Genomic DNA, 15,291 nt, shown 5'->3' on the forward strand with positions numbered 1-15,291 from the left:
TTCCCCTATTGAGTAATCCCAGGGGATATTTCACAAGAATTATATGGCCTAGGCTGCTATAACTTTGAAATGTATCATCTATTTTTTATCCAGCAAAATACATTATCAGTTGACAATTATACCCATTAAACTAAATTATTTGCAAATTCTGTTCCCCTGAAATACTCATTGAGACTGTCACATAATTTCTGCTCACAAAGGACATGAAATAATCAATTTTCTAAACTTTCTTCTTCCTTCTCTTTTATATAAACTTTCAATTTTTAATTCAAGTATTTAATTCAATTTATATTTCACTAAATGGATCAAGAACCCCATTGGTAAAAGGTATATTTAAATACATATAACAATGACATAAATGTTTCCACAACTTGGTTCTCCCTAGTCCTTTCTTTCTCTCCCATTTATCCCTAAACAATAATTCCTTCACAAATACATCAATTTAATACAGGAAAGTTGACAATTTCTAACACTGAGATATTAGTGAATGTGGACAAACCATAACTATTACAATAGAAAACGCCACACAGGTCAGTCAGAATCAAAATGAACACCCACATTCCCTAGTCTACCTTTAAAAAGTGAAGAAGGGATCTGAGTCTCTAAGTTATCTTTCTAGTTGGAGCAAGAAGAATATTTCCATGGCAACGTCTTAGGCATCAACCATTTCAGCATCAGTTCATTCATTAGTCTAAAATGCATTATGTGCCTACTATTTATGCACCAGTGAGTACTTATTCTTAAAATGGAACTTATTATCTTATGAAGATAAAGTTTGTGAGGATTAGATGAGACGATTCATGTAAAGTACTTAGTACAGTGTCTGGCACAGAAGAAGCACTAAATGAAAGCTAACAATGGATAATATTGTTGACAACAATAGTGGGCACTGGTACTACAAAGATAAATATTACTTTTATTAACCTCAGGTTGCTAAAGATCTAGCAGGGCAGATAGATGTGTGGCTATAACAAGGGTATATAGTGGCACCATAAATACAGTAACACTGTCTCCCGGATTTCCCAGAGTAACCCAGATTTCAAATATTCTGCCCCATTGACAGACCTTGAGTTCAATTCGTGTCTGATTATCTTATGTATGAAATGTGGTTTCTAGGGCGTGGTGGCTCATGCCTGTAATCCGAGCACTTTTGGGAGGCTGAGGCGGGCGGATCACCTGAGGTTAGGAGTTCGAGACCAGCCTGGCCAACATAGCAAAACCCCATCTCTAGTAAAAATACAAAAATTATCTGGGCATGGTGGCATGTGCCTGTAAACCCAGCTTCTTGGGAAGCTGAGGCAGAATTACTTGAACCCAGCAGTTGGAGGTTGCAGTGAGCCAAGATCGTGCCATTGCAAGGCAGGTGGATCACCTGAGGTCGGGAGTTCAAGACCAGCCTGAACAACATGGAAAAACCCATCTCTACTAAAAATACAAAATTAGCCAGGTGTGGTGGTGCATGCCTATAATCCCAGCTACTCAGGAGGCTGAGGCAGGAGGATCGCTTGAACCCGGGAGGTGGAGGTTGCGGTGAGCTAAGATCATGCCATTGCTCTCCAGCCTGGGCAACAAGAGCGAAACTCCATATCAAAAAAAAAAAAAAAAGAAAAAGAAATATGGTTTCTACAGCTATAATAAAAACAATTGAAACAATATAGCATTGAAGAGGCATTAGAAACTCTTACTTTTAACTAATGTACAGTTTTGTTGAAGAGCCTTATGCACATGGAACCATTAAAAAGCAAGATAAAACAGCATACAATCAGGCTCAACTGCTTAGATCAGATAATAAGTGTTAAAATACTATTAAGAATTCAGAGTGGTTACTTTATGAAGAAACTGAAACTTGCATGCAAACTTAAACTGGGTCAGAATTTCATAGCAAGAGATGAAGTAACAGGGAGAGGCTGAGCATCATTGTATGTGAAAAGGACAGTCAAGGTACAGGTCAGACTTCAGATTCTAAAATTGCTTCCTCAAAGATGAAAAAGCAAACGTGTTGAGAATAGTAGGAGAAGACAACTCTACTATAAATACAGTGGCCAGGAACAATGCTTCAGACAATACACTTCTTCAAGCAGCTGGAGTAAAGGAATTCACTAGTCCCTGGACAGCTTAGTGGAAGCTGGAGGTATAAAAACATTGTATTTAGCTGCAAATTCCCTTGCATATATTTAGTACTTTTAGCTTTGCAAAGTCCTTGCTGTATGGTCTCACTTGAGTCTCCCTTGCTGCAGCCAGTGACTGAGTATGAAGCAACATCCCCTTACAGCCCTCAGTTGTGTGTACAGTACAGTTTTCACAGTTCTAAAACACTGGCTAAGTAATCCACATCTCTACCTTGCTGAATAAGAAAGCACCATTAATGGAACTGGGCCCCTAAGAAATGTAAAGTCGGCCTCAGTTTAGGAAAGACATATGGCTAATGTTACATAATCACTGATTAATTTCTTATTTCCTTCTTAAATTTTGGATCTGATTTGAGACCATTTGGAAGCTAAATAAGAGCTCCCACATCATGGATTTCCTCGTGTAATAAGTGGTAGGCATGTAACTGTGTTCTAGAAGAATTCAGAGTAAAAGAACAGCAAAGCATTAAAAGCCTTTTTCAAATTCTCCAATAACGTAATATAGTAAGGGTTGTCTTTTGATTACGGAAATATATATACTGTAATATGTGCAGCTTTCCGGAAACATGCCTTCCCACTCCCTTGTGTTAGAGAAGTAGAATGTGCCCCCTCTACCAGGGGTATGAGATGTTTGGAATTGATGCATGTCAAGCAGATTGACAGCATCCCCAACTGCGCTTTAGCATTTTAGTCTGTGATAGCTATTCTTGGCAAACGAAGAAGTCTGGCTTTAAGCGGAGTTTACAGCACCATACAGACCCAACCTAGCTCTTCATAACCACAAGACTGTGCCTTTTCCCATCTGGCAGAAAATAATGACTTCGATTTAAGAACATCTTGATTCTGTTCGCTCCAAATACATTTACAGTGAAGGCATTGACTCTTTTTGTAAGTTCTTTCAACTTCCTCACCCCCACTGTTCAAAAAAGTAACAAATATGTACAGGTTAAGCAGTTTGCCTCCCATCAGCTGGGGAACCAAGATTTGACTAAAGTAGTCATTGTTGGGAGCCACAGGAAAGAGCACCTAGAATTTAGGTGAATTTAGAGAATAAAGTTAAGAAGAATCAATAAACAGTGGAGTTTAAATAGCTACAGAAGCAGGTACTTCTATGAAATAGCTTACAAGGATATTGCTCCTGAAACTGGAGAAATTGGTGAATATCCTCAGGAAGATGACTGAAATGAAACTGACAGGAAAGAAAACTCACTGAAACATAGCTGGCATTGGCCAAGGATTGTTTTAGAAAAAGGTTTTTTTTGTTGTTTTTTTAAGACGGAGTCTTGCTCTGTTGCCCAGGCTGGAGTGCAGTGGCATGATCTTGGCTCACTGCAAGCTCTGCCTCCCAGATTCACGCCATTCTCCTGCCTCAGCCTCTCGAGTAGCTGGGACTACAGGTGCCCACCAGGACTACAGGTGCCCACCACCATGCCCGGCTAATTTTTTGTATTTTTAGTAGAGACGGGGTTTCACCGTGTTAGCCAGGATGGTCTCGATCTCCTGACCTCGTGATCTGCCCACCTCGGCCTCCCAAAATGCTGGGATTACAGGCGTGAGCCACTGTGCCCGGCCTAGTAAAAGGTTTTCAAAGGCAATGTATTAGTGAGGATTTCTTCATGTTTATCCAGCATCTTGAAGGAGAAATAACTCTAACATAAAAAAACAGCCCTCAGAAATACCTACTGTCATTGCTATCATTCTATGTTGACGAAGGCATCTCTGGGCTTTTACCTTAGGTAGCTGCATGAAGGTACTTGCCAGAAAAAATACCCCTGCAGCTATGTATGACGCCAAGAATTATTCTAACAGGTTTTTTTTGTATCAAAATAGGAATTCTGGTTTGCACATCAATGCCTTATAAGTTTCATTTGTAAAACTTTGTCTTCTATGGGTTAATCATCTCTGTGTAATTAACTAAATTAAGTTTCTGAAACTATGAAGTGAAAACCACAGCTCATCATATGGGATGCCCTCTCCAAGGTACTGATTCCCCTGGGGTCCTGCCCACAGCTGCTGGACAACCTCACTCTGGACCTGTCTGTACCTGTGGCATCCTCCATTCAGTGGTCTAGATCAGTGCTTCTCAAGCTTAGGGTGCTTTCAAATCACCTGGGGATCCTTTTAATATGTAAACCTCTATATACACTCAACAAGCCAAGCAGATGCATTATTTTTGCTGCCCAGAATCTAAAGTGTTTCGGTTTCCTCATCCATGAAGTAAGAGGTTTGAAGAGTTCTCGGTGGTGAACAGGTTTGCTCTCTTGAACCATTCGTGAAGAATTGGTCATGAGTGTGGTAGTGTTATGCTGGGAAGGAGTCTGAAGTTGTCTCAGGAAAGAACAATTGGTCAATAACGTCTGCCATGTGTTTAGCATAGCAGATATGTCATATATTAAAAATCCCATATAAATAATCTCCAAACTTCCTAACTTTCCATGATTCTTGGAATTCATAGTATTATTTTAGACATCATGGGAAAGAGAGAAATGTCTTTGCATAATGAAAACAAGCCATCTAGAATCCCAATATTTAACATCTGTGAGTGTGTTTGTGTATATGTGTAACAGCAACAGTTGTTAAGCCCAGACTTTTGAGTTCACATTTTCTCTAGAGAAATTCCAAAAATAACACATGCCTCTGGCTTGCTGGCCTCTGTCATTGTGGTACTTAGCTTTGTCTGTGTGGTCAGGAGTAAAAGGAGTATGTCTATCACATTGCCAGAATTTCTACGTGCTGTTATGAAATAATTAGTTACATTTTAATGACACATGGAGGAGATCCAGGTAAGCCATGAGGAAGTTGTAAAAAAACAGGGAGAATTTCCTCTTTTTTTAACTTCCCTCGTTCTTGTTATTATTTAATTTAATATATATTAATATCTAGTGGAAGCAAATCACCTAAATGTCTAACGTTAAGATACATACCCATCTGATGAACTGTTACATAGCCATTAAAATTATCAAGGAAATCTTGTAGTAACAATGTGAAATATTTATGTTGTAAGGTAGAAGGAAAATGGAACATTAAAATGTTCACAACTATTAAAATATATCCATCAGAAGGGGAAAGATGGAGTGAAAGCAGCTTCAAAATATTAATCGTTACTTTTGAAGAATAAGTCCACAGGTACAATGTTTCTTAATTTTTTTTTTTTTTTTTTGAGACAAAGTCTGGCTCTGTCCCCCAGGCTGGAGTGCAGTGGCACCATCTCGGCTCACTGCAAGCTCCGCCTCCCCGGTTCATGCCATTCTCCTGCCTCAGCCTCCCAAGTAGCTGGGACTACAGGCGCCCGCCACCACGCCCTGCTAATTTTTTTGTATTTTTAGTAGAGACAGGATTTCACTATGTTGGCCAGCATGGTCTCGAACTCCTGACCTCGTGATCCGCCCACCTCGGCCTCCCAAAGTGCTAGGATTACAGGCTTGAGCCACCGCGCCCGGCCGTTTCTTAATTTTTTAAGTTTGTTACAATAAGCATATATCTATACAGCTTTTACAAAAGGAAATAAATTACAAAGAAAACTTACTATGTTTGGTTTAAATGAATGTTTCCCTTGTTAGTTATAGAAGTAATTTAACAATATTAAGGCAAACTGGGAGTGTAGATTCACCTATAATCTCATTACTTGGCAACCTGACAATTTTACTTTTAGTTTATTATCATAAATATATTTTGAAGTTTGAAGTAAAAAATGAGAAAAGTGTCTGTGGCTGAACTGTTAGTTTGTAAAACTCAAAGGAAGCTAGAAATGTCCGTAATTTTAAAAGGAGTTATACATTAACTCAAAACCCATATCTACATAAGCTCAGGACTTCAAAATATGCCACCTTCTGATTGGTAATGGATTGATGCAAAGGATTCAGACTAGAGTTATTCTATAAATGATTTTATGTCTTTCAGTTTTCAGCTGACTGCAGGGAATAAAAAGCCAGCTTTTCCCATATGTGAAAAGACATCAAGATAGCAATAATATAAATAACAATTATCTAGAATTTTTCCACCTACAAACACTTTTAGCTGACTTATTCTTAGCAACCCTTGGAGGTAGGTATAATTATGCCTTCTTTATAGATTAAGATACTGAGGCTCAGAGACATTAACTGTCTTGCCCAAGATTACACAGTTAAAATGAGATACAAATTTGAATTCCCAAGCATTTTCACTACTGCCACATGTAGAAGTTTGAATGTTTTGATGAAAACTCTACCCTCCCTTTCAGAAAGAGAAACTCTACCCTTCCTTTCAGAAAGAGAAAGTTCCTGTCATCAAGAGATCCTGGTTAAAGCTTTTAGCACAGTTATTCTCAGAGGAGCACAGAAGTTTATGAGAATCATTTGTAGGGGCTTTTTCAAATGTACACTAACACCACCCTGAGGTTCTCTTATACTTTCCTAAAGGCACTGTGTTCCCTATGCCCGGTGAGAATTGTGCCCCATTGTGCACTGGCATTAGGGATGTGCAATGTCACTGTTTTCTGTCATTCACCTGTGCTAAGGCAGAAGATGGATTGAAAACTATATGCCATAGTTCTGTACTTCTGTTTTGGCAGAAGAAAAACTCTAGGGAATGTAAAGCCTGCTGTGGCTGAGAGTCGTAAAGGTCCTAGAGCTCTAGACAGCCTGGACATGTCAAGAAAGATTCCGAAATTGGGTTGTTTTTCTTAAAGAAAGGTCAGAATTCACCAGAGTGAGACTCAGGATGTGCGTTCTTCTCCATTTGTGCACCACCCCACATCCATTCTCTGTTCCTCCATGGCAGCCTAGGTCCTCAGGGAACTGATGCTTACAGATAGTATTCTCTAAGTTTTTTTGTGCGTGTTTTTTTTTTTTTTTTTTTTTTTTTTTGAGATGGAGTTTCACTCTTGTTGCCCAGGCTAGAGTGCAGTGGTGAGATCTCAGCTCACTGCAGTCTCCACCTCCCAGGTTCAAGCGATTCTTTTGCCTCAGCCTCTCAAGTAGCTGGGATTACAGGCATGTGCCACCATGCCTGGCTAATTTTGTATTTTTAGTAGAGACGGGGTTTCACCATGTTGGTCAGGTTGGTCTCAAACTCCTGACTTCAGGTGATCCACCCTCCTTGGCCTCCCAAAGTGCTGGGATTACAGGCGTGAGCGCCCGGCAGTATTCTCTAACTTCTTTAGGCTCAGATGCCCTGGATGGTTCAGCCAATGGAAGGCAACAGCAGGAGAGATGAGGATATTTCTCTGCTGCTCGCTCCCTACTCAACTTCATGGTTCACAATCTGGCAGTGGCGCCATCCCTCTCTGACTGTAGCTCCTGATGCAGTTGCAGTCAGCTCCCCTTCTATAGCCCCAATTTTTAATGGGCCTTGGTAACAACACTCTTCCTTTCCCTCCACTCTTCCGTTCTAGGAAACAGTTTCTCAATGCTGCTGGTCCCTGAGTGCTTCAACATTCCTTGTTGGTCCTGTTAACCCTGCCACAGCTCTGTAAATCATCCGTTTATGAAAATTCCCACTTATACCTAGTTATTCATATTTCTTTCAATCCTGCTCAAAACTCCCTTTAAATACTATGCTGCTGTGATTAGTTGACATTACTGCGTGGATATCTTACTAAAGGATATGTTGATATTTTGTTAATATGTAATCTAACCTAAATAACCCCTAAGGCTCCACGTGGCTCAGTCTTAGCTGTAAGTCACAGTCAAAGGAAACATAAATCTGGCTTCATAAACTTTGGACCATATTGTAGATATTTTCTGTAGGTTTTTAACTAGGCCATCCAGGGGTGTTATACAGGATATCAAACAGAAAATTTCCCAGAAATTATCTTTAGGGTCCAGTACTTAGTTCTGAAATTCCACACACAGTAAAATTGCTAAAATTTCTCCTACTACCTCTCATTTTGGAGGGTGCCTCACCACAATTCTATTCATTTCTCCCCTTGTCTGTGAGCACCTTTCCTGGCTTCCCAGCCAGGTGCGGCCACTAGGACTTAGCCACGCTCTGGCCACCTGGTTGGAGAACTCAGTCTGTAATCCTATGTTACCCCATCCTTTCTGAGTCCTATGAGAAGGAAGCATGTAGCCTTCTGGGAATTCCTCTGATGGCTTTTCATAAATAAATTTCATGAAAAACTTCAGATGAATAAAATTCTTCCCTTCACATTGGTGAGAACATTTTATATACTAAAGTTATCCCTGCCTAATGGGAAAAGACTTGCCCTTTATACCTCAAGCCTGTAGCCTAAACAACACTGAGCCACCCAAATACAAAACATGCTTACTACCCAGAAGAAAGTGAATAGTTTTCCTTAGGGAGAGGAGCCTGAAGCTGAAGACAGAGAAAAAAATCACACCAGTAGAAAAACCCACTGATGAACGTCATCATACTCAGTGTTTATTTATTTTAGATAATACTTTGTTCACTAAGAAAAAAATTAAGATGTTTTATTTCTCTCTCTAGAAAGAAAAAAGCAGACATAAACATTTTTTGAAGGGACTGAAAGTATCTCACTAAGTAAAATATGGCAAGCCTGTGACCAAATCTATGATGAAAGAGCAAAAAGAATATCAAAATCATACAGGGTTTTCTTCTATAGGAAATCCAGACTGAGAGTCATTAAGTCCTACACATTTACCTCAAAAATTCAGTTCTGTGGCACAGAATTTGGAATAATTATACAAAATTATAGGTAGATTTTGGGCAAGGATAATCTCATCAATTTTCAATGTCACTGCCACGACACAAAGCAAAAGTAGAGAAAAACTTGAGAATTGCACATACTTTGTCTCGAGTTTTAAGTTCCCCATCTAATTTACATAAGATGCCTTAACATTCTTTGTCCAGGGCAAACTCAACAACCAAGAGAGTGGAGGCACAGATGCGAACAGCAGGCCAGAGGGGCCATGCATTTGGCCAGCCAGCTTGTCCTGGGAATCACTGACATAGGACCAGGAAGAAAAAAATGCACCTTTTTTCTTATAAGTCAACATAAAATTCTGGGACATCTTTCTTCATCTGCTCACTGATATGTAGAGAATGTATCTGAGAAAAGATGGGTAATGAAGTTAGAGATCTGTATGGCTGCAATCCTGAATAATTCAGAGGAAATTTACCTTATGGGCAAGCAGCTGAACCAAGAGGTGGCCTCCAGGGATTCACTGCACTAAGAATTTCCAGCAAAAAGAACAATGCACAGATGAGGCCATTAATGTCCCACATATTAAACTACTGCAAATATTTCTCAGGTAGAATAATTCTATAAAAGGGAACCCCTGCTCTTTTCTTTTTTTTTCATTCTTTTTTTTTTTGAGACAGAGTCTCGCTCTGTCGCCCAGGCTGGAGTGCAGTGGCGCAATCTCGGCTCACTGCAAGCTCCACCTCTAGGGTTCATGCCATTCTCCTGCCTCAGCCTCCCGAGTAGCTGGGACTACAGGTGCCTGCAACCATGCCCAGCTAATTTTTTGTATTTTTAGTAGAGACGGGGTTTCACCATGTTAGCCAGGACAGTCTCAATCTCCTGACCGCATGATCCGCCCGCCTCGGCCTCCCAGAGTGCTGGGATTACAGGCGTGAGCCACCACGCCTGGCCCATCCCTGCTCTTTTCAATTGCCCAAGAAGTTCAAGGAAAGCCTAATAGAGATGATGGAGCAGTGGAGGACTAGGTAAAGAAAATATGGTATAGGGTGGAGCCAAGATGGCCGAATAGGAACAGCTCCGGTCTCCAGCTCCCAGCCCCAGCGACACAGAAGACGGATGATTTCTGCATTTCTGCTTGAGGTACCGGTTTCATCTCACTAGGGAGTGCCTAACAGTGGGTGCAGGACAGTCGGTGAAGCGCACTGTGCGCGAGCCGAAGCAGGGCGAGGCATTACCTCACTCGGGAAGCGCAAGGGGTCAGGGAGTTCCCTTTCCTAGTCAAAGAAAGGGGAAACAGACGGCACCTGGAATATCGGGTCAGTCCCACCCCAATACTGCGCTTTTCCAACGGGCCTGGAAAACGGCACACTAGGAGATTGTGTCCCGCACCTGGCTCGGAGGGTCCTGTGCCCACGGAGTCTCGCTGATTGCTAGCACAGCAGTCTGAGATCAAGCTGCAAGGCGGCAGGGAGGCTGGGGGAGGGGCGCCTGCCATTGCCCAGGCTTGCTTAGGTAAACAAAGCAGCCAGGAAGCTCGAACTGGGTGGAGCCCACCACAGCTCAAGGAGGCCTGCCTGCCTCTATAGGCTCCACCTCTGGGGGCAGGGCACAGACAAACAAAAACTCAGCAAGAACCTCCACAGACTTAAAGGTCCCTGTCTGACTGACAGCTTTGAAGAGAGTAGTGGTTCTCCCAGCACGCAGCTGGAGATCTGAGAACGGACAGACTGCCTCCTAAAGTGGGTCCCTCACCCCTGAGCAGCCTAACTGGGAGGCACCCCCCCAGTAGGGACAGACTGACACCTCATTCAACCGGGTACTCCTCTGAGACAAAACTTTCAGACGAACTATCAGACAGCTGAATTTGTGGTCTCACGAAAATCCGCTGTTCTGCAGCCACCGCTGCTGACACTCAGCCAAACAGGGTCTGGAGTGGACCTCTAGTAAACTCCAACAGACCTGCAGCTGAGGGTCCTGCCTGGTAGAAGGAAAACTAACAAACAGAAACGACATCCACACCAAAAACCCATCTGTACATCACCATCATCAAAGACCAAAAGTAGATAAAACCACAAAGATGGGGAAAAAACAGAACAAAAAAACTGGAAACTCTAAAAAACAGAGCACCTCTCCTCCTCCAAAGGAACGCAGTTCCTCACCAGCAACGGAACAAAGCTGGATGGAGGATGACTTTGATGAGTTGAGAGAAGAAGGCTTCAGACGATCAAACTACTCTGAGCTACGAGAGGAAATTCAAAACAATAGCAAAGAAGTTAAAAACTTTGAAAAAATATTAGAAGAATGGATAACTAGAATAACCAATGGAGAGAAGGGCTTAAAGGAGCTGATGGAGCTGAAAGCCAAGTTTCGAGAACTACGTGAAGATTGCAGAAGCCTCAGTAGCAGATGCGATCAACTGGAAGAAAGGGTATCGCTGATGGAAGATGAAATGAATGAAATGAAGAGAGAAGGGAAGTTTAGAGAAAAAAGAATAAAAAGAAATGAACAAAGCCTCCGAGAAATTTGGGACTATGTGAAAAGACCAAACCTACGTCTGATTGGTGTACCTGAAAATGATGGGGAGAATGGAACCAAGTTGGAAAACACTCTGCAAGATATTATCCAGGAGAACTTCCCCAATCTAGCAAGGCAGGCCAGCATTCAGATTCAGGAAATACAGAGAACGCCACAAAGATACTCCTCGAGAAGGGCAACTCCAAGACACATAATTGTCAGATTCACCAAAGTTGAAATGAAGGAAAAAATGTTAAGGGCAGCCAGAGAGAAAGGTCGGGTTACCCACAAAGGGAAGCCCATCAGACTAACAGCTGATCTCTCAGCAGAAACTCTACAAGCCAGAAGAGAGTGGGGGCCGATATTCAACATTCTTAAAGAAAAGAGTTTTCAACCCAGAATTTGCTATCCCGCCAAACTAAGCTTCATAAGTGAAGGAGAAATAAAATACTTTACAGACAAGCAAACGCTGAGTGATTTTGTCACCACCAGGCCTGCCCTAAAAGAGCTCCTGAAGGAAGCACTAAACATGGAAAGGAACAACCGGTACCAGCCCCCGCAAAAACATGCCAAATTGTAAAGACCATCGAGGCTAGGAAGAAACAATAGCAACTAACGAGCAAAATAACCAACTAACATCATAATGACAGGATCAGATTCACACATAACAATATTAACATTAAATGTAAATGGGCTAAATGCTCCAATCAAAAGACACAGACTGGCAAACTGGATAAGGAGTCAGGACCCATCAGTGTGCTGTATTCAGGAAACCCATCTCACGTGCAGAGACACACATAGACTCAAAATAAAGGGATGGAGGAAGATCTATCAAGCAACTGGAAAACAAAAAAAGGCAGGGGTTGCAATCCTAGTCTCTGATAAAATAGACTTTAAACCAACAAAGATCAAAAGAGACAAAGAAGGCCATTACATAATGGTAAAGGGATCAATTCAACAAGAAGAGCTAACTATCCTAAATATATATGCACCCAACACAGGAGCACCCAGATTCATAAAGCAAGTCCTCAGTGACCTACAAAGGGACTTAAACTCCCACACAATAATAATGGGAGATTTTAACACCCCACTGTCAACATTAGACAGATCAACGAGACAGAAAGTTAACAAGGATATCCAGGAATTGAACTCAGCTCTACATAAAGTGGACCTAATAGACATCTACAGAACTCTCCACCCCAAGTCAACAGAATATACATTTTTTTCAGCACCACACCACACCTATTCCAAAATTGACCACATAGTTGGAAGTAAAGCTCTCCTCAGCAAATGTAAAAGAACAGAAATTATAACAAACTGTCTCTCAGACCACAGTGCAATCAAACTAGAACTCAGGATTAAGAAATTCACTCAAAACCGCTCAACTACATGGAAACTGAACAACCTGCTCCTGAATGACTATTGGGTACATAATGAAATGAAGGCAGAAATAAAGATGTTCTTTGAAACCCACGAGAACAAAGATACAACATACCAGAATCTCTGGGACACGTTCAAAGCAGTGTGTAGAGGGAAATTTATAGCACTAAATGCCCACAAGAGAAAGCAGGAAAGATCCAAAATTGACACCCTAACATCACAATTAAAAGAACTAGAAAAGCAAGAGCAAACACATTCAAAAGCTAGCAGAAGGCTAGAAATAACTAAAATCAGAGCAGAACTGAAGGAAATAGAGACACAAAAAACCCTTCAAAAAATTAATGAATCCAGGAGCTGGTTTTTTGAAAAGATCAACAAAATTGATGGACCGCTAGCAAGACTAATAAAGAAGAAAAGAGAGAAGAATCAAATAGATGCAATAAAAAACGAAAAAGGGGATATCACCACCGATCCCACAGAAATACAATCTACCATCAGAGAATACTACAAACACCTCTATGCAAATAAACTAGAAAATCTAGAAGAAATGGATAAATTCCTTGACAAATACACCCTCCCAAGACTAAACCAGGAAGAAGTTGAATCTCTGAATAGACCAATAACAGGTTCTGAAATTGTGGCAATAATCAATAGCTTACCAACCAAAAAGAGTCCAGGACCTGATGGATTCACAGCTGAATTCTACCAGAGGTACAAGGAGGAACTGGTACCATTCCTTCTGAAACTATTCCAATCGATAGAAAAAGAGGGAATCCTCCCTAACACATTTTATGAAGCCAGCATCGTCCTGATACCAAAACCTGGCAGAGACATAACCAAAAAAGAGAATTTCAGACCAATATCCTTGATGAACATTGATGCAAAAATCCTCAATAAAATACTGGCAAACCGAATCCAGCAGCACATCAAAAAGCTTATCCACCATGATCAAGTGGGCTTCATCCCTGGGATGCAAGGCTGGTTCAACATACGCAAATCAATAAATGTAATCCAGCATATAAACAGAACCAAAGACAAAAACCACATGATTATCTCAATAGATGCAGAAAAGGCCTTTGACAAAATTCAACAACCCTTCATGCTAAAAACTCTCAATAAATTAGGTATTGATGGGACGTATCTCAAGATAATAAGAGCTATCTATGACAAACCCACAGCCAATATCATACTGAATGGGCAAAAACTGGAAGCATTCCCTCTGAAAACTGGCACAAGACAGGGATGCCCTCTCTCACCACTCCTATTCAACATAGTGCTGGAAGTTCTGGCCAGAGCAATCAGGCAGGAGAAGGAAATAAAGGGTATTCAACTAGGAAAAGAGGAAGTCAAATTGTCCCTGTTTGCAGATGACATGATTGTATATCTAGAAAACCCCATTGTCTCAGCCCAAAATCTCCTTAAGCTGATTAGCAACTTCAGCAAAGTCTCAGGATACAAAATTAATGTACAAAAATCACAAGCATTCTTGTACACCAAGAACAGACAAACAGAGAGCCAAATCATGAGTGAACTCCCATTCACAATTGCTTCAAAGAGAATAAAATACCTAGGAATCCAACTTACAAGGGATGTGAAGGACCTCTTCAAGGAGAACTACAAACCACTGCTCAATGAAATAAAAGAGGATACAAACAAATGGAAGAACATTCCATGCTCATGGGTTGGAAGAATCAATATAGTGAAAATGGCCATACTGCCCAAGGTCATTTATAGATTCAATGCCATCCCCATCAAGCTACCAATGACTTTCTTCACAGAATTGGAAAAAACTACTTTAAAGTTCATATGGAACCAAAAAAGAGCCCGCATCGCCAAGTCAATCCTAAGCCAAAAGAACAAAGCTGGAGGCATCACGCTACCTGACTTTAAACTATACTACAAGGCTACAGTAACCAAAACAGCATGGTACTGGTACCACAACAGAGACATAGATCAATGGAACAGAACAGAGCCCTCAGAAATGACGCCGCATAGCTACAACTATCTGATCTTTGACAAACCTGACAAAAACAAGAAATGGGGAAAGGATTCCCTATTTAATAAATGGTGCTGGGAAAACTGGCTAGCCATATGTAGAAAGCTGAAACTGGATCCCTTCCTTACACCTTATACAAAAATTAATTCAAGATGGATTAAAGACTTATATGTTAGACCTAAAACCATTAAAATCCTACAAGAAAACCTAGGCAATACCATTCAGGACATAGGCGTGGGCAAGGACTTCATGTCTAAAACACCAAAAGCAATGGCAACAAAAGCCAAAATCGACAAATGGGATCTCATTAAACTAAAGAGCTTCTGCACAGCAAAAGAAACTACCATCAGAGTGAACAGGCAACCTACAGAATGGGAGAAAATTTTTGCAACCTACTCATCTGACAAAGGGCTAATATCCAGAATCTACAATGAACTCAAACAAATTTACAAGAAAAAAACAAACAACCCCATCAAAAAGTGGGCAGAGGACATGAACAGACACTTCTCAAAAGAAGACATTTATGCAGCCAAAAAACACATGAAGAAATGCTCATCATCACTGGCCATCAGAGAAATGCAAATCAAAACCACAGTGAGATACCATCTCACACCAGTTAGAATGGCCATCATTAAAAAATCAGGAAACAATAGGTGCTGGAGAGGATG

Source organism: Hylobates moloch, unplaced genomic scaffold, assembly GCF_009828535.3.
Source record: "Hylobates moloch isolate HMO894 unplaced genomic scaffold, HMol_V3 SCAFFOLD_16, whole genome shotgun sequence".
Taxonomy (NCBI): domain Eukaryota; kingdom Metazoa; phylum Chordata; class Mammalia; order Primates; family Hylobatidae; genus Hylobates; species Hylobates moloch.